Source organism: Mixophyes fleayi, chromosome 10 (genome assembly GCF_038048845.1).
Source record: "Mixophyes fleayi isolate aMixFle1 chromosome 10, aMixFle1.hap1, whole genome shotgun sequence".
NCBI lineage: Eukaryota > Metazoa > Chordata > Amphibia > Anura > Limnodynastidae > Mixophyes > Mixophyes fleayi.
In genome coordinates, this window is record NC_134411.1 from 4,270,294 (window position 1) to 4,296,844 (window position 26,551).

The 26,551-nt window shown below is 38.9% G+C and overlaps 1 protein-coding gene and 1 long non-coding RNA gene across 3 annotated transcripts in view; both read left to right on the forward strand.

Moving 5' to 3' along the window:
* Positions 1 to 26,551, forward strand: part of MACROD1 (mono-ADP ribosylhydrolase 1) — a 505,697-nt gene that overhangs the window by 37,679 nt on the left and 441,467 nt on the right. The gene's annotated exons all lie outside the window — the stretch shown is intronic.
* LOC142103351 (uncharacterized) lies at positions 8,423 to 11,372 on the forward strand. Its single transcript, XR_012679331.1, has 2 exons — positions 8,423 to 8,741; positions 10,522 to 11,372. It is a non-coding gene; the product is annotated as an uncharacterized LOC142103351 (long non-coding RNA).

Genomic DNA, 26,551 nt, shown 5'->3' on the forward strand with positions numbered 1-26,551 from the left:
TTACCCATTTTCACTGCAGTGTCGCTCAATGCGATAAAACTGCGAAAATGGGATATTGGTTTTCCATGACTACTAGTAAAATGTAGGTAACTATTTACATCCACCGCTTTGATATGGTTCCTTGTTGATACTGAGTCTCCTATGCCAGTACCAGATCCAAGTATTCAACCTCTTTATTGTTAAAGACTGCTGTGAACTTCAAGTTGAAATCATTGTTATCCAGATATGACAGGAATTGGATCAAAAGTTTGACATCCCATTTCCAAACCATCAAATTGTCATCTATATATCTTTTTTTGTATATAATGTCAGAAAAACGATTCCGGTCAAATATATATACAGTCTAAATACACACACACACACACACACACACACACACACACACACACACACACACACACACACACACACACACACACACACACACAGTTAACCTACTACTATGTTTTTGGAGTGTGGGAGGAAACACGGGGAGAACATACAAACTCCACATATATATATATTTAGTACACTTCATGTCTGCTGCCAGCTTCTTTTAACCATCTTTACAGAACAACAACAACTTGCACTAATCTACATAGCAAATAGAAATATACAAATACAAAGTCTATCAAGGTATAGAAAACTTTGCATATATATTTGTGAATGCTTCTAGCTGTATAATAACTGTTTTATAAAATTAAACATATTTTAGGCTTAGTGGTCCTTTTATATAATTACTACAGCCCCTGATTTATCATGTGGTATAGTCAGCCTTACTGTCCTGGGAAGGTACCGCTTAATTAATATTCACCATCACCATTTATTTATGTAGCGCCACTAATTCCGCAGCGCTGTACAGAGAACTCACACACATCAGTCCCTGCCACATTGGAGCTTACAGTCTAAATTCCCTAACACACACACACACACACACACACACTAGGGTCAATTTTTTGTTAGCATACAATTAAACTACAGGTATGTTTTTGGTGCGTGGGAGGAAACCGGAGCACCTGGAGGAAACCCACGCAAACACGGGGAGAACATACAAACTCCTCACAGATAAGGCCATGGTCGAGAATTGAGCTTGTGACCACAGTGCTGTAAGGCAGAAGTGCTAACAACTTAGCCACCGTGCTGCCCCCAATATTAATATTAATATTAGTGCTGCGTAATATGTAGACACTATATAAATAATTGTTAATAATAATATTTGGTAATTGCCCTGCAAAATATCAGATTCTGGGGCCTATTTATCAAAGGTTAAAAAGTTCTATCTCTGGCAAAAATGTGGAAGCTGTTTAACAAGGACCAGAAAATAATATAAAAATGCTTTATAATTGAAATAAATAATTTTTTCCAGTTATTAATATTTTAAAATTTTGTTTTTAAAAAATATTTTTTATCTCTTTTTATACATTTTTGTTTTCTCGCTGCATGTTAGAAACAGAAAGGAAACAACAGTAAGATAGCTCATATAAGACTTATTTCTTTTTTCATTCCTTATATTGGTGTATTTGTCTGTTTAAGGAGTCTTGCAATTGCTGTGTCCCTCATCCTTCTTTAATATGTTTATTATGAAGTCACTTTATTACAATTAGCGGGTAGTGCTAAGAATGCTTATGCTTTATTATGTGTACATGTGGCAGTTTCTTGGCTGGACTAATGATCACCCATCACTTTCACTTGCTCTGACATCAGTCGTAACTACTGATGCAGCCTAACCTAAAAGGTGTGTAACTGGAAGAAGCGTGATAGATTCCCTTTAGGTAATGGTCAGAACTCAGCAAAATTGATTCTTCTTCCAGATGATAATTCTCACAGCTTTGAAAATGTCACCCTATATATAGTATAGTGAGCATTCAGGAAAATGGATGGTTTTGCAGGTTTCTATTTCATGCCGTGATTCGGCTGTGCCTGCTTTGATTTCCCTGCTGTTTTGCATGGTGTTAGAGCGCAGAGATCCATCCCCCCTGTGAGATACACTTGAAGTCACTTCGCATTCAATCTCTACATCTATTAATTGTGAATGTCTTCCCCTCGAGGTATAACCTGTCTGCGAGTCAGTTATTACATGGTCTCTTGATGCCGGCAGGCTATATACATCTATACATATATTCATAGGCACCATCGATAGCTGCTATTATTTCTATTATTATTTTCCAAAAAGATACATAATAAAACGTCATACATTAAAATAAAGAGAAATAAAATGACATAAATAATCCACAGTTCTGTAAACCAGCTCCATTCAGACAAACAGCCCACTGACCACAGTGATTTCTAAGTGCCATTGCGACTCAATCCCATCTCCATGGAGTCAGTGTATGTAGACAACAGCACTGAAATATTTTAAGTAGTTTAAATGAATGCCAATTCTTTTTACTGTATTTATTGAAGCAGAAATGGGGCCTGAATGGAAAATAAATATTCTCACATCTCAACAAAATTCTGTTTTGTACAAAACCAGTTCATTGTCATAGTATCACTTCTCTGTTGTGACACTGATATAATTGCTGGAGCTGAGTTTGATGTCTGCTTTCAAGGTAAAGTATAGGGTTTGTTTCTAAACATATGTAGTTAATATATGCAGAAAATGTTGCTTTACACAGAGAAATGAGATGTGTCACAAAGTAATTTGATTGAAAAATACTAAGGGGTAAATATATTAAATGCAGGTTTTTTTTTTGCGGTTTACAAACTGCCACACATCACATTTGGATTTCAGCTCCAAATCGTAGGATTTCTCCGGTTTGGAGGTTGAAACCTCAAACTGTATACAATGTGTGGCGGATTGCAATCACCGAAGCTGCTCGTGATTTAGACAAAACTGCCAGAAAAAGGCACATTTTTTAGACACGGTTCTGATAAGCGAGATAGCTCAAACAGCACAATCATCATCATCATCATCATCATTTATTTATATAGCGCCAACATATTCCGTAGCGCTTTACAATTGGGGACAAACGTAATAAACTAATAAACAAACTGGGTAAAACAGACAAAGAGGTGAGAGGACCCTGCTCGCAAGCTTACAATCTATGGGACAATGGGAGATTGACACATGAGGTTAAGTATACATTTTGCATCTTGGCCCAGCCAGACTGCAAAGGTAAAAGTGACTCATAAGCTAAATGATCCCGTCACACAACAATGTTGGTCCGGGGGTAGTTGTCTTGTGTGAAATTGTGTAACAGGCTAAAGGTAGTGAGGTTAAGATGGTGGTTGAGGAATATTATAAGCTTGTCTGAATAGGTAGGTTTTCAGAGAACGCTTGAAAGTTTGTAGAACAGAGGAGAGTCTTATTGTGCGAGGGAGAGAGTTCCATAGAGTGGGTGCAGCCCGAAAAAAGTCCTGTAACCGGGAATGGGAGGATGTAATGAGGGTGGATGAGAGACGCAGATCTTTTGCAGAACGGAGTTGCCGAGTTGGGAGATATTTTGAGACAAGAGAGGAGATGTATGTTGGTGCAGCTTTGTTGATGGCCTTGTAGGTTAGTAAAAGTATTTTATATTGGATTCGGTAGAAGACAGGCAGCCAGTGTAGAGACATACAGAGTGATTCAACAGAGGAATAGCTATTTGCAAGGAAAATCAGTCTTGCCGAAGCATGCAAAATAGATTTTAGGGGTTTGAGTCTGTTTTTGGGAAGACCAGTAAGGAGGGAATTGCAATAGTCAATGCGGGAGATGATTAGTGCATGAATTAAGGTTTTAGCAGTGTCTTGTGTGAGATATGTGCGGATTCTGGAAATGTTCTTTAGATGTATGTAACATGATTTAGATATAGAGTCAATGTGGGGAACAAAGGATAGGCGTGAATCAAGGATTACACCTAGGCAGCGAGCTTGTGGGGTGGGATTTATGGTCATGTTATCAACAGAGATAGAAATGTCAGGTATGCTCTTGTTGGCGGGTGGGAATATTATTAACTCTGTTTTAGAAAGATTAAGTTTGAGTACAATGTTTTTATACTGTATTTAGACTTTTATCTAGGGGTCTATATTAATATATCATTTCCTGAAGGGGGTAATATTACTTTATTATGGGGGCAATAATATTTGATTTACAATGGGGGCAATAATGATTTTTTTTTATGATGGAGGCAACAATTAATATTTCATGATAGGGCACCATTTCTAGTACACACTTATGCAGAGTGTCTGGGTGGCTCCGATCAGAATGAATCATTGGTATATGATCCTTGCTAAGCCTAATAACATTTATCCCTCCACTTCACCACTGTGTTAGAGAGAGAGTGGCCAACATTAAGGGGTATATTTACTAAACTACGGGTTTGAAAAATTGGAGATGTTGCCAATAGCAGCCAATCAGATTTTAGTTATCATTTGTTTAGTACATTCTACAAAATGACAGCTAGAATCTGATTGGTTGCTATAGGCAACATCTCCGCTTTTTCAAACCCACAGTTTAGTAAATATACCCCTAAGACTTTGATCTTATCTCATGGACATGCTCATAAGATTTCTGTCTTCTGAAATGATATTCAAAATCTAGTTGAGGACCTGTCCCCAATAAATATGTCTTTAGACCCATGGTCAGCCCTCTTGTGTTTACCTATCTTGGGCGTTATTAGAAAATATGATAAATTGTCTTTTCATATTTTGCATGCTGCAAAATGCATGATTGCAATATTTTGGAACAGTTTCTACCACCACCCAGTGGCGCACGCAGGGGGGGTTTCTGGGTCTCCAGAACCCCCCCCCCCCCCTCCGCTAAAAAGTGCCCTACATGTCGGCACTGTAGTATACAGCAGCCGCGGCGCTGTCTAAGAAGCGTCCGCGGCGGTGCTGTATTGTATACAGCACCGCCGCGGACGCTTCTTTGACAGCGCCGCGGCTGCTGTATACTACAGTGCAGCTGAAACGGAGCGCGGCAGGTCTCTAGGATTTTTTTTTTTCCCCGGGGGCGGAGGAAACCCCCCCCTCACAAATCCTACGTGCGCCCCTGCCACCCATTCAAACGATCAAGGATATAATGTGGTTTATAGTTGAAATAGAGAAAAACACTTATTTCCTCCACTATACAATGGACACATTTACCCCAATATGGGAATATTGGTTCAAATAGTCCTCTGCAGATAGAACTGTAATATGAAAGCTGTACTTTATCTATCCCTTGACCCCACTTTTTCTTTTTTAACCCACTAACTGTCCGAAGAGAGTTTATTTTTTGTCCTATATGCTAATAATACAGTATGTTATCAAGAAAATAAGTGTTGTACTCCTATCGCCTTATCTTACTCTTCTACTTCCCTCCCTCTCCATTATATAACAAAATTGAAAAGATTATGTTAGATGATGAGAACATTCATAATTGTGCTGTCATTTTTTTATTATTATATTGAATTATATTGCACTTTTCATAAATGTTACATGTACTTTTTGTTGGACTTGTCATCTTAACATAAAAAGATATAAAATAAAAAGATACATTGTAAAATTGCTTATATTAAACTAAACTTCCACCAATCTAAATTTGTTTTAGCTAATACCCGTTCCCCATTTCAAGTAACAGAACTGGGAGGGTTTCCTGCCAGGGACCACAGCAGTTCTGGAAGTATCTACCTTCTGCCAGTGCTCTAACGCTTCTCCCCATGGTAACCAGGAAGAGAGTAAGTTTCTAACACTGACAAGCAGAGTTGTCCAATCAGCACTAGTTGTACAAATGGACACAGCATGCATTGAAGTGTTCCAGATTGCCATTGGGGAAATATAAAGCCATTGCTGTGTTGGAGGCAGTGATCTATCCCCGGCATTTATCCCAAATAATTCTGTTAGAAAGGAGCGGTATCCAGTTGCATTTGTTGCCAAATTGAAGATTTGGTGGTTGTGCAGCTTACAGTATGTAGGCAGCATTAGAACAAGAGTTGGAACAGAGATGCATATCATTTCTTATGTTTGAGGAATCATAACGGAGTTAGCATGAGGATGTATCTATTACCCAGGGGCAAATGCAGGATTTGTAGAGGGGGGTTTCCTCACCACGCCGCCAGTGGGCGTGACCAGCATGCATGGGGGTGTGGCTATAATTTTAGTCAGTGCTTGGCTGCTCTCCAACTCTTCCTATCCCCATAATATACATGGACAATGCTGCATGCACTACTGTTAGGTGCACGCAGCTCTCTCTTTTCAAGCAGAGCCATGTGAAGTGGGGACAGGGTCCAGCCATCTCAATTATACAGTGCCCCAGGCTTGGAGGGGGTGTCCAGGCACTAGGAACCCCCCCCCCCCCCCACCCCCTCGGTTTGCCTATGTTACCAGTGAGTATTGAATCTATTACCAGTGAATGGTTCTGTGCACAATGACGCAACATTGATAAACAGACAAACTCCTATTATGATACAGTGTTCTCCCCAGAAAAGTTTTATATTATAATAGGACTCTGTTGGGCCCCAAGAGCCGGGTGGCAAGTAAAACCAGCCGGGTGGAGCACCCGGGAAAAAGGTGCTGGGAGAACACTGCGATATGCTAGTATTGGCTGATAGTTTGATTTACTTAATGACAAACCCTCTTAATTAGAATTCTGGAGACCAAGTACCAAAATCCTGTGTGTGAAAGATGAAGTATGGAGGCTATAGTGAAGGGTCTCAGTATAACAACAAGTTATGGAGGAGAGAACAGGCTAAATTGATCGCTATGTTGAAATTGAATCCATTTGATGGTTTAATGGATGATGCTGAAAGAGTCTGGAGGGGAGGTTTGTACACAAGATCTTATGAATGAACTCCAGGTTCTGACAGTTGTAAATATTGTATCTGTTCATAAAAGGTGTCTCTCTAAAAGCATTCCAACTGATTTTGTAAATTGATATTACTTGCTGAAGGAGATATTGAGATTAATATTCATATTAATATTGATATATACATGGACATGTGCTCTTTGGGATATCAAGGTGAAAACAAATGATTCATTCGCTACAGTGGATGAGAAGGACGCTACTGTTGGTGGGGAAAACATATTTTATCTCTTACAAAAAAAAGATTATACTAAAAATCACAGGCCTTTGAAACATAATTTCACTTGCTGTCCTTTTTACAACCCTCTAATCTTGTTATTAGGGCTCTGAAGCGTGACACATTGGAGGTCAGTCCATGCACGCCATAAAACACCTCGGTGTTGCATCCTTGTGCCTGGATTGTTCCCCTAATGCACATCAAGAAGGTTTCCGTCCCTCCAGTGGTGCACTGTGAAAAGTCATAAGCGTCACAACATCAAAGGGCCATCACTTTCAACAAAGTGGCAATTGTGTGTGTGTGTGATGCTATGATTACATTGCTTGGATTATATCTGGAAATGCCCCTCTCTGCCAAAGTGCAATGGAGGCACAAGACGCATTCCATTAAATGTATAGGATGAGACCCGAATACTGCCAGCCTGGTGTAAATATAGAGTTCTTTTGTGGAGTGTAGAGGACAGGGGGCTTCTCCATGCAGCAAGAAATGTCTGTAATAATGTGTTCTCTCCATTCCTTTACCTCTATAGTCTCGCTCTGCAAAAGAGAAGAATTCATTTTCTCCATCTCTTTTAATACCATGCAAACATGGACCTTTGTATGATCATGGAACTGCTTAAGTGTAATCATAATTTCCAACAGGGGGATATATTTTTCCCTTTCAGTTACACTGTTGGGTTAGATTTTGTTTTTAACATTTTCTACATGTCAAATCTGATCGATAAATCAATTAGAAACCCATAAACTCTCCAGTACTTGTCTAAAACTACATATATGTAGACGTGTAAGTGAGGGCAGCTCTGTGGCTTAGTGGTTAGCACTTCTGCCTTACAGCACTGGGGTCATGAGTTCGATTCACGACCATGGTCTTATCTGTGTGGAGTCTGTATGTTCTCCCCGTGTTTGGGTGGATTTTCTCCAGGTGCTCTGTTTTTCTCCCACAATCCAAAAACATACTGGTAGATTAATTGGCTGCTATCAAATTGACTCCGGTCTCTCTCTGTCTGTGTGTGTGTGTGTGTTAGGGAATTTAGATTGTAAGCTCCAATGGGGCAGGGACTGATATGAGTGAGTTTTCTGTACAGCGCTGCGGAATCAGTGGCGCTATATAAATAGCTGATAATGATAATGAAGTGGTAAAGGCCTTGTAAGGCGGGAGGGCTCGGATGTGACCTATAAAACCCCATGTTACAATGTCTTTATGAGAATGTATTTTATCTGTGGATTTGACTTCTAGGCATTGGAGGTGTTAATGTAGTTTCTTTGCATTGAGCTAACAGCTGCATCCACGTTACCCAAGCAAAATAATAATGATTTAAAAAAAAAAAAAAAAGCAAATAAGTTAGCGGGTCTTGTTTTGCAAGCTGACTTAATTTCCCTCGGTATGCATAATTATTTATGAGCAGTGTAGATTAAATGTGGTATTTCTGTTTGCTCTCTAGTGTTATAGGACACTTAATTCTAGGGAGGAACAAATCCCTGACGTTTGTTATTTCACCAGCTTGATAAATGTTGGTTAAATCATTGACTGTGATTAAATATGCTGGAGCGTGCAGTGATGCCGAGTACCCCTGTGTGCAGATAATAATAATGTATCTGCTGTGTGCTCTCTGTTGAACTGTAAACCAAGATCTCTCAGACTGTAAACAGCACCGTTGTACAATGTATTCTTGATGTGGAAGCGCATGTTCTTAGTGCATTGTATCTACCAGTTGTGACTCTGCTACCAGCCCTCATCCAGCTGTTGGCTGACGTGAAAGGATGTCATTGGAAAGTAATACCTGTAGTAAGTAAATATATAAACATTGAAAGTAACTGTATTAAACGCTCATATATAATTATATATGTATAAATATATAGATAGCTATATATATATATATATATATATATATATATATATATATCTGTGTATGTTATATATCTATATGTATCCCTCTCTCTCTCTCTCCCTCTCTTTCTATGTGTGTGTGTGTGTGTGTGTGTATATGTGTGTGTGTGTATATATATATATATATATATATATATATGAAATTTAGACTGCAGGATCCAATGGGGCAGGGACTGATTTTAATGAGTTCTCTGTACAGAGCTGCGGGATCAGTGGTGCTATATAAATAAATGGTTATGATGATATAGATATATATATATATATACTTTCATTTCCACAGTATCCCCCGCCTATAACTAACACAATCAACAATCATGGAGGTTTCGTCTCCAGGACCAACACTTCAGCGCCTGCGTGGAGTTATAATTTAAGAAGGGCAGTCCAGTGGTTTGTTGTTAGGCTGGTGACAAGTAATGTTTAAGGACAATCTACAATTGTAATGTTAAAACCAAGTCCGCTACTTCTGATGAGCAAAAAGGTGGGGAACACTCCCATGCCCTCCACCGTTATCAGGATATGGACTGGCAAAGCATCTATATTTAAAGCATAAATTAATTTTAAAGGGCTGTGCGAGTTGGCAGCATCCAATTGGTTGGGTGCCTTAGTTATCCAATCAGGGCAGCCCCATCTTTGTATATACTCTTTTTGGCAATACAAATAAGAATAAAGATGGTTTACAAATAGAGGTCTGCAACTATTATATATGGGTGCCGCTTTAAGACCATACATATGTAATGAAGTATGTCAATCAGTTACTGTATAAAAGCAAGCACTAAAAGGATTCATAATGTCATCATAGAAATTGATTTAGTGAACCCTATGTCACTGGGCATGATATTGTATCAATAATAAAATAACAAGTTGCTAAATCAAAATTCATAAAGGCAACTGGATGTTATAAGGGCTGTTGTCATCAGTTGTCCATCTGTACAAACGGGTCTCCTTCCTTTCATTCATCAGTGCTATAAGTGCCTTCCATGAATCCCGTTAGCAAGCAATGATGACAATCCAAACTGAAATCTTGGGGAAAAATTCTGTCAAAAAAACTGTTTTATCCCCCCGATAACACTTTTTTTTTTACAGAATTTTTTGATTGTTTTCTTAAATAACTATCATGGAACAATGTACAAAGTGCGCGTGTGTATGTCTCTCTCTCTCTCTCTCTCTCTCTCATATATACACAGTGTATCATATATATGTTGTATATATGAATAATGTATAGTAAAGAGACTGCATGAAGAGCAAAGAAAGCCACTTTTTGATATTTAGGAAAGCCTGTGTATTAGTGGGCTTATATATAACTGAAACAAGTGGTTAGCTAATTTTCTCCAGCATTACTTAGGGGGGAGATGATTCTGTATCTTGCAGATGCCAATTCATCCCTTTCATTACTGACGCGCATATATTGCACAGGTTCTCTGGTTGATCCAGTCTGCATCATACCTGGTTTTAATTACCCACAAAACCTGTATAATTTCCATGTGTCAATAATTAAATGGAGGAGTTGGTACCCTTGCATTGTAGCAGCACAAAGCCAGCAGCCAGCACCAATGTTTGTCAAACTGCCCAACAGTTCTGCAAAACATATATGTAAATAAATGCTCTGCATAGGCTGCAGATTGGATTCATACAAATGTAGTGCTGTGCTTTACAATTTGATCCTTTTGTCTCCTATCAGATCAACCCAGGAAAGCAGCCAGCACCATCGTTTGTCAGACTGCCTAACAATTCTCCAAGTAAAATATATGTAAATAAATGCTCTGTATAAGCCACAGATTGGATTCATACAAATGTGGTGCTGTGCTTTACAATTTAATCTTTTTGTCTTTTATCAGATAAACCCAGGAAAGTGTTCTAAATATGTGCATTACAACTTCATCTATCTGTAGTGAAGGCAGATAAATTGCTTATTCTTTTTCTGAAAGAGACAAATTGGAAAGTCAATATAACAGTGCAATTTACCTTCAAGTATCATATAGAAATGGTTACATTTTGGGGTTCATCTTTAAACTAAACGAGCAAATAAAAAGGCAGTTGCTTCCCATTATTATCATCATCGTCAACAATATTTATTTATATAGCGCCAGCAAGTTCCGTAGCGTAATAAAACAGTACTGGCTGATACATACAGACAGAGAGGTAAGAGGGCCTTGCTCGCAAGCTTACAATCTATTTGCTGCCTAGACTCAATACAGTTAAATAGTTCAGTTGTATAATAAAATGCTACTTTACAATATAATTTTAAATACACATTGCTGAACTAGAGTAGTAATCTAGAGAACCACACCTGAATAAGAGACAATAGATTGTAGCTAGGCAACAGACAGTAAGCACACAAATTGGAAACCACAGCGTGATTAAACATCTTAGTGGAAAGCAGTGTCATTTTACTTTAATTGTGTGAAATTGTAGTTCCTGTTCAGTTTTTGTGTAACAGTCAAAGGTTGTATTTTCTTAAATCCCTTGTAATGTGCATTTTTTTTGTTTTTTGCTTCCTTGCCTGACTAAATATATAATTTCTTAAATACATATTGTCATAACGATGCTGTGTATTGTGCAGTAGACATAGTGCTCTGTGTAATGGTAATGTTAAGATGAATATGGTACTTTGTCTCATGCTGAGTGTCTGTGCACTGTTAATGAAGGTTTAATGTGCCTGAGTATCTGTTTACACACACACTGTACAGATGCTATGTGTCTCTCTGCATTTAGATGTTCTGATACTTAGTGTTGCTGTCTGGTTATACTAGAGCAGGACACCCTCACTGAAAGGGCTTGCATCTGCCACTTTAAATACACATTACAGCTCTGCAAAGTGACTCCAACGGGTGAAGGTTAATTAATTCAGACCAAGCGTATGTTTGTGCAAAATAAAACACCACTTCCATCTCCTGCAATTAGCAGCCTTTCCTCTCTGTTCTCCATCACCATCTTCGGCTTAAACTTTCCACACTCTGACATGTTCTGCTGCTTCCCTGGAGGATAGTCTAGTGATTTCACAGTGCAAACACACAGCTTTCTGATATTATAGAGTGCACAATGCACTATGCTGTCCATAGAGTTTGCAGTTGTTACTGAATGTGATGTTTACCAGGATAAATATATTGTACATTTCATGTACTAATTCTCTGCTCTATTTTGTAGCAGGATTTTAGACTGCTGCTCCCCTCTTGCTCTATATACATTAGACTGTCGATAGCAAGGATACAACATACTTGCCAACTATTAATCGTTGGCTTCAGGGAGATCCCGAGGGAGGTGGGTGTGCGGGGCGGGACTTGACGAATCGCATCATTTTGGCTAAGATGACACAATATTTGTGTCATTAAGCCCCGCCCCCTGCCACTTATCTATTGCGGGGATGTGAACCGGGAGGTTGCCCTGCTCTCCCGGGAGCCCGGAAGGTCTCCTGGAAATTCCGGGAGAGTAGGCAACTATGCTTTAAAGAAAAGCAGCTAATGAATCTTTAGAGACTGAAGTGTCTTTTACATTTCTGTCTCCATTCCTGAAGTCATATTGTCTTACCTGTCAGTTTTTGATTCAATCTTGGTCTCCATGAAAATGGCCACCTCCATAGGCATCAATACATGGACATAGGACACAATTTGTGAACTCTGTCATCATGCCACAGACGGCGAAGCCAACCACGTCTTGTACTGGCTCAGCATCAGGGAGAATGCCAGACTCTTCAGGGAGTGAGGGAGATCACCCCTATTTCAGGGAGTCTCCCTGACATTCAGGGACAGTTGGCAAGTATGGGATACAATATTTGAGTCTGCCCTATTTGGAGGCAGTTTTACAGTTGTCAGTCAGTCATAACCTATTTAACAAACTTGAATGGACCATGAGTGGACAGAGAGATGTGCCCTTCAAGATTTGCAGAAAAATCCTCAAAGTTAGGCCATACCAGTGTATGGGCACCATAATCCAGTCCCTACTAACTAAGTGTAGTACAATGGCCCTTCTTTACGTAAAATGCTTTATTACTATGTATAATTAGGTATTGACGATTGCCCACATCCAGTGCTAATTCCTGTAGAATTTGCATTCATAAAGTGCCACTACATTGCTATAGTTTGTATTTACCACGTGTACTAAGCCTGGTATCATTTGCTACCAAAGCATCTCCATCTACTTTCACTGAAAGTGTTAAAAGCGTCACCAGGAAGTAATGTAAACACTGATATAAACCATCCAGACTGGATTCATGCCCTCCCGTGCCACTGATATCAACATTACAATGAAGCATGTAAGCCTATCCTTCCGGCATAGTCTGAGGAATAATTCTGGCACTAGATACGTGTAAGGCATTTGATCAGTGGAGTTGGGTTACCCGTGGGCTGTTCTTTGGAAATTTAGTTTAAAGCCGATTTGTGAAGTGATTCCAGAAACCTTACAATGCCCCTCAAGCAAGAATCAGTATGAACTGCTAGATGTTGCAACCCTCTCCTTCGTTTCAGGGAATAAATGGTGAATTTCTAGTGCGCTCCACTATCAGCTGCAGCCCAAATAGATCTTAAATAAACCATAAACCAGTTTGAAAGGCAAATAACAGCAATAAAGTAAATAAAGAAAAAATGTAGGCGCTTTCTATAACATAAAATCATATAAATGTGCTAAAATATACTTAGATTTGCTTGGTGTTGTTGAGGATCTTTATCTTCTATTCCTCCAATAGATATCCCAAAGGTGATATAGAAAGAAAAAAACAATAATAGTGCAACACATTTTAAACTAAATAAATAAATAATGACAATCTTGAAACCAACTTTCCAATTGTGTTGTCTCCCTAGTGTTGGAAAACTTACTAGACGTTTTCTTTGGCTTTTGCCTTTAAGACAGGCTCGGCTAACCTGTGGCACTCCAGGTGTGTGGAAACTACAAGTCCCAGCACACCCTTCCAGCAATAAGCTGCTATACATTGGCAAAGCATGCTGGGGCTTGTAGTTTCACAACACCTGGAGTGCGACAGGTTAGCCAAGCCTGCTTTAAGATAATAGTATTTAAAGTGATGTTTGAAGAAAAAAAACATTTTCCACGTGTCCTGCCTCCTAGTGGTGAACTTACTAGAGCTTTGCTTTTAGTTCAGCTTCTGTGTACTACTCCTCAAGTATTACAACTTTCTTGTACAAAGATCCTTCCTTGAGAGTCAAATTCCACTTATTTCCTCATCGTGAAACATATATATACAATATAGAAGACAATAGGCATCTAGTGTAATATAGTTTTAAAATCTTCAAAAGTTTTTAATTATACAATAGATACACTCACATTTCACATTAACATTAAAAATGTGTTATAAGAATTCATAGGTAGAGGTTATCCTACCGCAAAGGTGATCAAACAAATTCAGTTTGTCACATATCGTTAGATTTCCCCCGGAGTGACGGAGACACTGGAAGATGCTCCTAATCTTTAGATGTTTTTAAGAAGCCAGTAGGATAGTCTGTCATATAAAACACTTTACTCTCTTCCCCCAACGCATTTCAACTGATGCAAAATGTCTTTCAAGGTTGTTTCAGGGAACTCACTAGTGCTGTCACCTTCCTGACATTTATCCTTATTTGTCCACCTTACACGTAGCTCACACATAGCTCACATGTAGCTCACATGTAGCTCACATGTAGCTCACACATAGCTCACACATAGCTCACACATAGCTCACATGTAGCTCACACATAGCTCCTCCCTGTCCAGTTTCAGGGTGTAAAGGCTGGAATAGTCAATCTCTGTATGCGGGTGACAATTAGCTGACCCTGGCCCCACTCGTCAGGCCGTTCTTAACGTTGTTTGGCTCTTTTTCAGGTTTTACTGGGACAAGTCTATGATTGGTCATCGGGTAAATCCCTGTCACAGCTTTCCCTCTATTTGGGGGTCAAGATGCAACATACAGGTGGACAGGACTGTCCAGATTATATTTATACTGTCTGACCTCTCAGCTAGTATATGTTAATGGTGCTACGCTGCCAGGCCTATTGGATGAGCATGTCCCCATTTCTTTCTGAAAGACTCCTTCCATACAAGGAAAGCAACTGCTTGCATTTGGAAGGGACCTAATTAACCCTAATGGTGTTAGCTGGTTAATGACTCTCTGAAATGTTATAAAATGACATATACAGGTGTTAGCTGTTCTCAATAAGACCTGAAGTCATTACGACCTGGGGCAGATGGTTGGACTGCATTCATACTAATGCTTCAATGGTCTAATATGATGCTTGTCTAAGAATTTTGCTGTCTTTTCACTCTGCAGTGTGTACGGTCTGTGTGATGTATGAATGTTCTGCTCCCTTGTTTATTGTAGCAGATTAAAACATAACTTCTAAAAACAAACAAAAAAAAAACCCATAAAAAAATAAAACAAAATCTACCGGAGTAAACTCCACATTTATATAGTCAATTAAACATAAATTAATTTCATGGCTAAAGTTTCCTTTAAGCATAAGCACAATGGCCTTTATTATTTGTAGGAAATCACTGTGACATTTACATGGACTTTCTATGGAATATTATCACTGCCTCTCAGTAAAGTAGTAAATAACTATTAACATTACAAAAATTACCATTAAAAAATGAGCACAACCAAAACACAATAAATAATACATTTTTGCTAATCAACAGGAATAATTCAAGAACAATGAAGCATGTTCAAAATTGGGAAGTAACTTACATTTTTGTCATGATTTACCATTAATTATTATTGTTTAATTTGATTAACAAAATTGAATTTGTATTTACTGTGGCATTGGGGGAGGGTTGTTAAGCATCCCCCTGAGTGTAAAGATATTTTTGGTGCTAGTTTATCCATTCAGGACCACATATAATAATTGCCTGGGTTACTTAGAAACACTTGAGTGTTACTGAGTGTTGGTTTCACTATTACCATTAGTTATAATGTATGTATATATATATATATATATATATATATATATATATATATATATATATATACACAAGTTAACCCGTGCATGATACTCATGCATTCTAGTCAAATCAAGCTACTTAAGGTCTTAAAAAGGTTCTTGTCATGCATTTGGGCCTAGCCCAGGCCTCCTCAGGGGAAGAGCGTTAGTTCCCGACGCAAGCGGCCTTTTTAATGTGTGTTCATGAGGTAAAATTACCTCACGAAAATGAGTTTGACCCCTCAACTCGTAAATTTAGCCTTTACTACCCCTCCCACGGGGGGAAGGGGGGATGATGGAAGTTAACTGACTTGACTATTCTAATTTTTTTGTCAAATAATGTCAGTATACCAAATTTCAGGTCAATTGGATGAGCCCTTTCTGAGAAAATAGTTTTTTCCACACACACACACACACACACACACACTAACGCACGCCTCTACACATGTGTGTTCATGAGGTAAAATTACCTCACGAAAATGAGTTTGAGCCCTACCAAATTTCAGCCCTTTTTGAATTTTTTTCCCCACACACACTAAGAATTTAGTAGGTCAATGTATAACTCTGCCCAGCAGGTGGCGCTGCAACTTGGTTTTTTTTTTTCACACAGACGCCACTAAGCATTTATATATTCGATATTCAAAACAAATAAAGACAAGCGCCACAAATGGGTGTACTACGAGTGACCGATGATGTAAACACCGACAGTGTTTACACCTACATAATTATTACGCTATTGAACAGACTGGCAGATAAGAAATACCTACTTAGCTGTAAACAGATACAGGGCAGATCCGATGTGAGGAGAGGGCGACACTTCCAAATAACGTGATTTGCAACCGCGACTTGCATTTTTATGTTAAAGCGGCAACACACTGATCAATTTCATCATGGTAATGTTAATTGTATTGCTAACCCTAACCCACAGCCTCTCTCTAACCGTAACCCGCAGGCTAAGCCTAACCCCTAACCCACAGGTAGTACTTACATGGGTCCATGCGTTGTCGTTTTAAAAACCGAAACAACCAAGTCGCTGTTGGAAGTGACATCATTTGGCAGTGTCGCCCTCTCCTCACAATGGATCTGCCCTGTTTCTGTTTACAGCTAAGTAGGTATTTTTTACATGTCGCTGTGTTCAGTATCGTAATAATTATGTAGGTGTAAATACTGTCGGTGTTTACAGTATCGTAAATACCATTACCACCGCCACAAATAGTGTAAAAGAATTTTTAACAACATTTTTCTAAAATCATAGCATGTACTCTGTATAGTATTATGTTTTAGTATGTTGTGGTGTTTGTTGTTATACAAAGTTTGTTATTCATATGAAATCTCGAAAAGCCTTCCGAAGTCTACACGACTGTAAATACTAACGTTATGTGTCATTTAAAATGTTGGGACATATAAAAATGTGCCTTGAATCAAAATTTGGTAACTGTTGTTTAGCAAAAAGCTCTAATCTAAGTAATTTAATTTAGGACTATAAGGAAAAGCAACATAGAATTAAAATAATTATTTGTCATGTACAAGCAAATGACTAATCACACACTAAATTATTGTAACATTTAACTATAATTTCACTAATTACCAAGTGTTTGGAAGTTCCTATTTTGTTCATGGATAGGTTCCTCATATTTATATTAGTATTTCTGAATGTCACAAATAAGGATATGCTAATTATTTTCTCAACACAAAGACAAGGGTATTGACGTAAATCTGGAGGCCGGCTCCACACTTACTTTCTACACTTCATTCACCACAGACAACCAGTGAGAGAGTAAATAAGTGGAGGTAAGCTCCCCTCTTAAGCTGACCACACATGGTCCTACCTGAGGGTCTAGCGACAAGATTGTCAATTATATTGTCCAGTTTGGCCACATATGCGGGTGGACAAATCTGACAAGATTGGTCTGGTCATGTGGATCACTTCCGGCACCATTGCAGCCTGTTGGTGCAGTCTGAAGAGGACTAGTTTACACACAGGCTGATTGCGGTCATCTTCCATCATGTTTGATAATGAGCCTCCTGATCAGTGTTGTTTTGTCCATACGCTGTGATATCACAGCCTGTGTGGGCACCGTTACTCTTACAACTGTCATGTAAAGAATCCACAGCTCTGAGATAATTACCTGAGTAAACGTCCTTTATCTCACACTATGCTGTGACAAAGTGAAATGGTAAAAGCCAGAGCCAAATGTAAAGAGCAAGAAAGTTTGTCATTTTAAATGTTTTAAGCTGCACACAGAAGTAGGGGTGAGGCTGTACATGTTAGCAGGTGTTGTGCTGAATACATTCAATGCACAGTGTATACAAAATGTTCTCTTCTTGAACTTCCCCCTTTTTCTTTTGCGCTTATCTCTGCTGAATTGTTTAATTGATGAGAATGATGCTTTTAAACATCAAAAAATAAATTCAGCTCAGGCTGCTGCAGTATGAAAAGCAATGAGATATTTTGGTAGCAGAACAGTGGGGGAAGCTGTAGAGGTAGGATGGTAATTGGTAATGTGCCAGGATATACTTCTTAGTCACCAGAATGCACCCCTTATAGTAAGAAACAGGAAGTTACTATAAAGCGACTTCCTGCAGGCCACACCCTGAGGCTTGACTAATGCGGCTACCTTGACACAGGCGCGAGTGGCAGGCGTCTTTATCAGTACAAAAAAGGTGGTAATGCAGCTTTAAGTGGCACATTATTCCATTTATATTATAGCCTACGTATTACCATAGTTGCCTACTCTCTTGGAATGTCCGGGAGACTCCCGAATTTTTGGGAGTTCTCCCAGACTCCCGAGAGAGTAGGCAAAAATCCCGGATCCAGAAGTCGCAGCTGTTGAAGATGGTGGGGGCGGGGCTAACGGCGCACCACACATGGCCACGCCCCCTCGACGGACCCCCTTCCGGACAGCTGCCTCTAAAAGTAGGCAAGTATGCGTATTACTGAATTGAATAACATATGTAAAAACGTGACCTAGGGAAGGGATTGAGCGCTAGGCAGACTTGCACATGTGGATTTATGTACACATAAGTAGGGGCAGGCCAGTGATGTCACAGCGACTGAAGTGACTGCAGTCTGTCCTAAATCTGTGGGAGGAGCATTGGCTGTCTGTAATGCAGTGGGGAAGTGTGTGTGGCAGATAGTTCAGAACTGTGAACTTCATTGGGGCTGGGACTGATGTGAATGATTAAACATTCTCTGTAAAGCATTGTATAATATGTAGGTAATATATAATTAAAGGCTGACAATAGGTTAATAATAATGTTGGTAAACACAAGACAACAGATGATTTCAAACTAGCTTTAAACCCAATATGAAGGAGTTACGGGTAAAACTTTATCAGTATTCCACTAACCCCTTATGTTACCTAGTATAATTTCCCCATTTGGCTCTTCCTATCGCTCCATATAATCTCTCTATGTTTGTCTTCATTTTCTAGTCTCACTAATGTAAATATTTTACTCCGTTTTACCAGTGAAGAAGCCACAATGCTCCCGAGGTCTCTCTGTCAGCGCAGAGGATTAATTGTGGTGGCCTAATTTAGCAAAACAGTCCAAGTGTTCACCACATTCCTTGTCTCTCATTACTCAGGATCTGGTTTATTCACTTGGGCCCTGCTTTAATTTTTTTTTTCTTTTTTTCTATTTATTCTAATCACTTGGCTGTAAGACTAGATTAAAAATGAAATGTAAATAAAACCAGGCTGTACAAAGTCTTTAGATTCATTTTGCTTATTGCTTCCCTGTGCCTTGAAAATGCTGCGTTTATCTAGTAATATAAAACTGGAACAAGTGTGACCTGCATACTCACAATGAGCCTCCTGTGCTGGGGGCTGTAAATATGACCTACCTACAGTCACAGCCATAGGTGGGAACCTCTCACCCGCAGAGTAGAGAGTGTGTTACACTGGCTGCTTGAAGGCAGGCATCAAAGTAAGTAACCGCACATGGTGAGGACCAGGACTATTATTATAGGTATGTTATAACCCATACCTGCCTACTTTCGGCAAATTCTTCCCAGGAGAGGGGCGTGACTGGAGGGCGGGAGGGGGTGGGGCACGGCCAAATGCGTCATTTTGGCCCCGCACCCGCAAAGAAAATGCTGTTTTGTTGCAGGGCCAAAATAACGCGATTCAGCGCGAATCGCGTCATTTTGGGAAGGCAGTAGCGGGATGCGGGAGACTTGCCTGCTCTCCCGGGAGTCCTTGAGACCGACCCGAATTTCAGGAGTCTCCCGGACATTCCAGGAGAGTTGGCAAGTATGGTATAACCAAGGAGTTCCAAGATCATATAAAAGCACAAGCTATAAATTGAATAAATGGAAATCTGAGGTGATTTCTAATATCCACAATAATGTACAGTAGGGTGTGTGATATCCCTCATTATACACATCTTCCTAATGAACCCTGAAGTAATGACATCAGAACTCTACAATTCTACAGACGTTATTTGTTGGACTTTCACTTCGCGTTGTTAATGCTTCGAGGGCAATAAGCAACAAAAGCAGCATTTCAGTCAATTGGATAAGGCAGCCCCTTAGTCAGATGTGTATAACACCATAAAGTGGTATAAATACAACATCATTTAAAATAATTAGACAACCAATTAAAATTAATTACTTTTGATCTTAAGGGACCAAAAAGTCACAAATAAGCTTGTGCATATAGGATATAAATAGGCTATTATATGGGTTGCCAAGTAACAGGCTAACATAACTTTAGTATGTATATTAACAGACAAGTGTACAGTATCCTCATTAGTTAGAATTTTAGTGACTAATCATTTTTAAATAGAAGCAAATAAATGCAATAATTGCTACAGAAATAGCTACTAACTGAGTAAACAGTAACTTAAACTTTAATGCCCTCTGCTAGGTCAGACTGAAGCACTGGGCATTCCTAAAGTGGTGACATTTGGTGCTCACACCCAAACTACACCTGAGAGGACACACTCAAGTATGCCCAAGGACTGGTATGAAATCCTCTGTTACAGTGTTTCAATTCCAACCATACTATAGTCACGTGTGAAAAACAGGCAATTGCTATTATCCTGTCATTGATCTTATTTGCATGGACAAACAAGATTTTTTTTTTTTTTTTAATGTTTTTTGGTTGGGTGCTCGGCCTCTCATGCTTTCTTCTACGTCTCTCCTCTTTTTTTTATTGCATTTTTGTTTATTGTTCATTTTTTTTCTTTGCGCCATATTTGCTTTCAACTTTGGCACAGGGAGGTTCCAGCTTTTGTGTCAAGAACTGGCGTATTGTTCAGACACCCCCATACCAGTATACACATTGTCTTAGTACTTACAAATGCTTTTCCTCTGGAAGTACTTGAATATGCATGTGAAGCATTTTACAAGCTGCTCTTGCTACTCTGAAGCTCCCCTACTAGCCGTTGCCATTCTGCTGATGGACAAAGCTGCTACAGTACATTAGACTGTAAACTCATTAAATCAATGCAATTTCCTCTTCTAATAGAACCAAAGTCATATTCCCTTGTATATGATTTGTCAAGGAAATGTTTCCTAGGCTATTATGACCATATTCCACGACATACATGTTGGTCATTTGGGATTCCAGAATGTTGTTGATCATCTGCATTCACACAAACGGTATTGGTTTTAACATAGTTGCTCCATTCACTCTGTCACAGCAGTGATCAAATATGGATAATATTTGAAATGCATTGTGTATTTTTCCTGGTGTGTATGGTCTGGGAAATAAGAGGATTTTTTTCTATACTTAGAACATCACTATGCTTATATATCAAATATTCAGTTATCTGAATCCTGAGGGTTTCCACCAAGATCTATCACTATGCAGTTTTATTGAGCATGAAACAGTTATCGGTTTCCAGTGCTAAAATTACACGTTTTATCTTTTTAGGACCTTACGGTTTAACTGCAGTGTACAAATTATGGTTAAAGTTTGGTTTGGTGTTCTTCATAATATTTTATTAAAGAATTTAGTATTTAGTTTAAGATGAGAATGTAGCCCTATCAGATGCAGAGATAATAGTTGGGAAATTATATTTTGTTTAATTTTCAGTAGATATCTTTACATATATACAAGAGAGATGGTTATGAGTTTTATGTTTGTTTGTGAATGTAACTATGATAAATCATTGACATCCCACTAGATAAATAGACAGATTGAAAAAAACATAGTTTGTCACAGATAATAAAATCACTCGGACTATGTGACTTGAGATGTGCTTTTATGCTCATAGATACATTTTTCCTTATCACATATCCTAAAATCATAAACAATAGAATAGCGGAATGTGAGATTTCCCTGTTCCATAGCTCTTTCACCATATAAATCGCTTAACTTGGAGATGCAATTCTCTTTCTCTCCACCAGAGAGCAGCAGTCAAGACAATTCACACTACAATGATGGGCCTTATCCTATATATTCAGTGGATAATCATAGCATGTATTTATCCCAACTTAATTCATGACTGTTTGCTCAGTAAGTAATGCTGCTCCTGAACACACTCAGGGTATTTGTAATAATTTAGAGCAGCACTTGCCAAAGAGAAATCCAGGAACAAAAACATATCATAAACCTATTCTTTAAAAGATTTATAGTGGCTAGTAAAATGTAATACTTAATAATCATGCATTGCATGGACATGGGCAATTTTGTCGCACAAATTTTACATTGCATTAATTCTCAATGTCATGTTTTAGTATTGTGATAAATGATGTTGTTGCTGGTAGTAAAGAAATACAGGACTTTTGCTCCCACTTTGAAAAACGAATTTGCTGATCACACTTGAAAATACACCTGGATTGTATTCCAATCTGTAATGATGCATACTACTAGCGTTGGCCTCAAAATAACAGGAATAGAAGAAAATGTTTATTATCAAGCTGTGGCTCTCAAAGCAATGCAAATTCAATTTATTCTCCTATAGGCTTGTATCAGAGGAGTGGTTTTGAAGGCCATAGTGACACATTATATTCAGCAAGGGCCTGATTAAGGGTTCAGGCTGCCCTAGGCTAATACACTCGTAAGTGCCCCCTCGTCTTCCACGCTTGGCTAATATGCAGTAGGTAAAACCAAACTCATCCTTAATTTAGAATCTGATTTCCTTCACCCATCCCCACAAATATTAACTGTTATGCACGTCTAATTGCTATCCAATAACGATTGTCGATGTGTGGTTCCAAAGCACAATGTGATTTAATAGCCAAAAGTAGCAGAATAACAAGTCAGAATTAAATAAGTACATCCGTCACTTATCGCAGGCGCCCTGGATCCAGTGTACAGTCATTCAGGTCTGAAGGCTGTGGTCAAGTAGACTGGCCACTAGGTCCAGAGTCCCTGCTTAAATACAGTCAGTGAATACAGTAAAACAATGCAGATGATGTGGCTTGCTTCTATTAGTCCAGGCTTCAGGAAGGTCCAGTGTACTGCAGGTCATAGGCCAGTTCAAACCAAAATATCCAAAGGTGGGGGTCAGCTCTACAGGGGATGCACTCTGATTTTCCTGCCAAGAATCCAGTTTAAACTAGTCTATTTACATTATACAGGCAACATCATTTTAAACATTTATTCCCTAACATCGCTAACCGGACAACTGCAGATGAATAGGTGATTAAAATGATACTAAACATGACATATTTCCGGCAACCTGAACCTTTGACTTAACTAATACCACTTTCATACTGCCGCCCCAGCAATATCCCGGGTTGTTAACCCGGGATATTGCCGGGGCACAGGGCAGTATAGATAAGAAGATTCCCGGGTCGGGCGGGTTCATACTGCACCTGCCCGACCCAGGTTTTAGAAAAAAAAAAGTGTAAAAAAATGTTTTAATTAAAAAAAAAATACATAACAAATGTTTACTTAACTTATTTTCAGCCAGCGGTGTCTCCGGTGCGTTGCCGGCTGTCAGGGGGACCTCTGGGTACTAAAATGACGTCATTTCTAGTCCATTAGAAATGACATCATTTTAGTACCCAGAGGTCCCCCTGACAGCCGGCAACGCACCGGAGACACCGCTGGCTGAAAATAAGTTAAGTAAACATTTGTTATGTATTTTTTATTAATTAAAATCTTTTTTTTTTTACTTCCCCATTTTTTTTTTTTACAGTATGAATGGTGAGACCCGGGAATTACACGGGTTGCACCATTAATACTGCAGGCGAGCGGGGTCCAACCCGGGAATTACCCCTCGCAAAATCCCAGGTCTAAGTCCCGGGATTTTAGACCCGGGATTTTGTGGTTGGACTATTCATACTGCACCAAGACCCGGGTTTTTCAGCGTGCCTCTGCAAAAACCCGGGTTTTTGGTGCAGTATGAATGGGGTATTACATGTATATAACTTATAATATTAAACATAAATACTGCTACATTTCGACATAAATAACTGTGTTGCAACTACAATTAATGTGTACTTATTACAAATGTGTATGTTTGTGTGAATGCATGTAAATGTGTAAACTTGTTATTTGCCACGTGTTGCGGCTGGATGCGCCCTTCCACGCCGTAGCGTGCTCTACGCATAATTTTCAGACAAAGACAACCAAGTTTGCTCGATATCAATTGAAATGACTTTATCAAATTTGCTGACTTCGACATAACGTTCCTGGGTTTTCTAAACTCTGCACCACTTCGTTTTTTAAAGAGTCAAGGCAATCTTTGTCACTCATTTAGTTTTTATTAAAATCAAAACTGCATAGCAGAACCGAGACATGAACGACCACTACTGAGGATGCTGAGGTAGAGGAGGCTGTCACACTTGTGCCTGTTGACATCCTTGCTTATCTTATCCTCAAAAGCTCGCCCAACCACGACTCATTGACTTCAGCCTATACCATTGGTATACGTATAGATTAAAACTGTACATTTTTCTTTCATGTTTTCTTTTTATTTGGAGTACAACTATTGTCGTGTTTTTTAAAATGAATTTCAGGTTATACCTCTTCCTGTCAAAATTGAGCACCTCTAAAAATGTTGCTCCCCCCCAAGAAGTCTAACGCCCTAGGATGCAGCCTAGTCAGCCTATTGGATAACCAGACCCTGATAGAAGGTGTCTGTTACACCAGTCTTTATGCTGCGTTTTTACAACTGAAGCTCTCTGCAGTGCTCTTATGTGACATGGAAACCATGTTTCAGGTTGAATGGAGTGTGTCATATGGAATGGTCTGTCAGCTTCAGAATTCTGTTACTTCTGATTGACAAAATGTGAAATTCAGAAGCTCCTCCCTGACACTATTCATACAATTGTGCAACTTTTCCGTCAAAAACACTTTATTTGACTGATTATACTGTAATTGCATCATGTTGAGTGCTGCGTTTTCTTTGCATGATCTCCTCAGATCGTCACCAGCCTCTGAAGGGTGGAGATCACAAATCTGGTTTTCCTATCTGTATTATGCTTTCTGCTACTGCTAGGATTTTTCTGTCTGCCCTTTAATTTCTCTTTCAAACACAGGAGTGGATGCCCAGGACTTTTAGCGAGTAATTGCATCATTTGTTTAAGTCCACTTTAATGTGGGCCTCTTTTTTTCAGTGTATTTAAGGCTCACTAATGTAATGAAAAAACTATTTTCCTAACAACACGCGCTATATTCATTTTATGTACTCACAATATTTTCACTGGGTATGAGAAGTGAATGAACATCTGTTGTGTCTGCTCCTATAAATTGTATGCTGTAGTGATACGTACTCTGGGTGTAAGGCATCTCACACTGGGAATGGTTCAGAATAAAAGTTTAAATTTTTTTCAGGTTTAAAACTAAAAATGTATTTAAAAGCAAAGTATCTGATCTACATATTTTCCTTTAGAAAGCATTAGTCAGTGATTACATTGTTTCCATTAACTATAACATCAAAGGATGTCTCTTAAGACCTGGAAGGCACTGTAGGCCCCTCTGAAAGTGATGCATTTTGCTGGTCCAGTCTTTTCACTGCAGCATCTGATCAAACGGATGTCGTTTCAAGACAGGAGTGAAAGCTGAACCCCGTAATGTTCCCAGGCTGTGACCTTGCACAATAATCGCTTTTCAGGAATGTATTCTCTGCAGTCAATCGGGCTGGCATTCATAAATCCTTTGCAGTTTTATCCCTGGTATATTTTGCTTAAACCCAGAGACAGATGGAGCATAAGGTGATTAACCTTCAGATAAAATCTTGCGGGTTGAAATTTAAAACCTCAGACGCCTCTATTATAATAATTATCCTTATATTATATTAACCATAAAACCTGCGCTCTATATTGTAGACAAAATCCTTCATCTGACAGAAGTGTGTATTTATCCCAGCCGGTGGTAACGTGTTGCCCCAACAAATATCTGTATGAAGGAATGGTTGTTTACAGAGCTGCTTGTTTCTTCACATTTTCCAGCATTTCACAGATCATTGTCAGACCCTTTTTGTCAGCTTGTAATGCTATACTGTAATTACACTCAATATTTTTACTGCCTGCCATTTGCACATGAATCATGAAATCTTCTTATTTTTTGTAAGCTAGACTTTAAAAAACACACTCGAAAAATAGGTTTATTTAGTTATAGGTTTAAAGAGTATGAACATTGAGCTTGATTCATCTTCAGATGGAACCTGAATGCAACTGGCGTTTAAAAAAACAAAACATGTAACTTCAAACACAAGCGGATCTCAAGATACGTTCCCATTTGAATTTGGGTATAGGTAGGCTCTGGCTATACATTACTTGCCGTATGTATACAGACAGAACACAGGACCATGCAGCCGGGTGGGTTTAATTCAAAAATTACATAGGCGAATTGTTGCAACCAAACAGTGGTTTATTCAACAGATGCCAAAACAGGCATAGTAATTCCT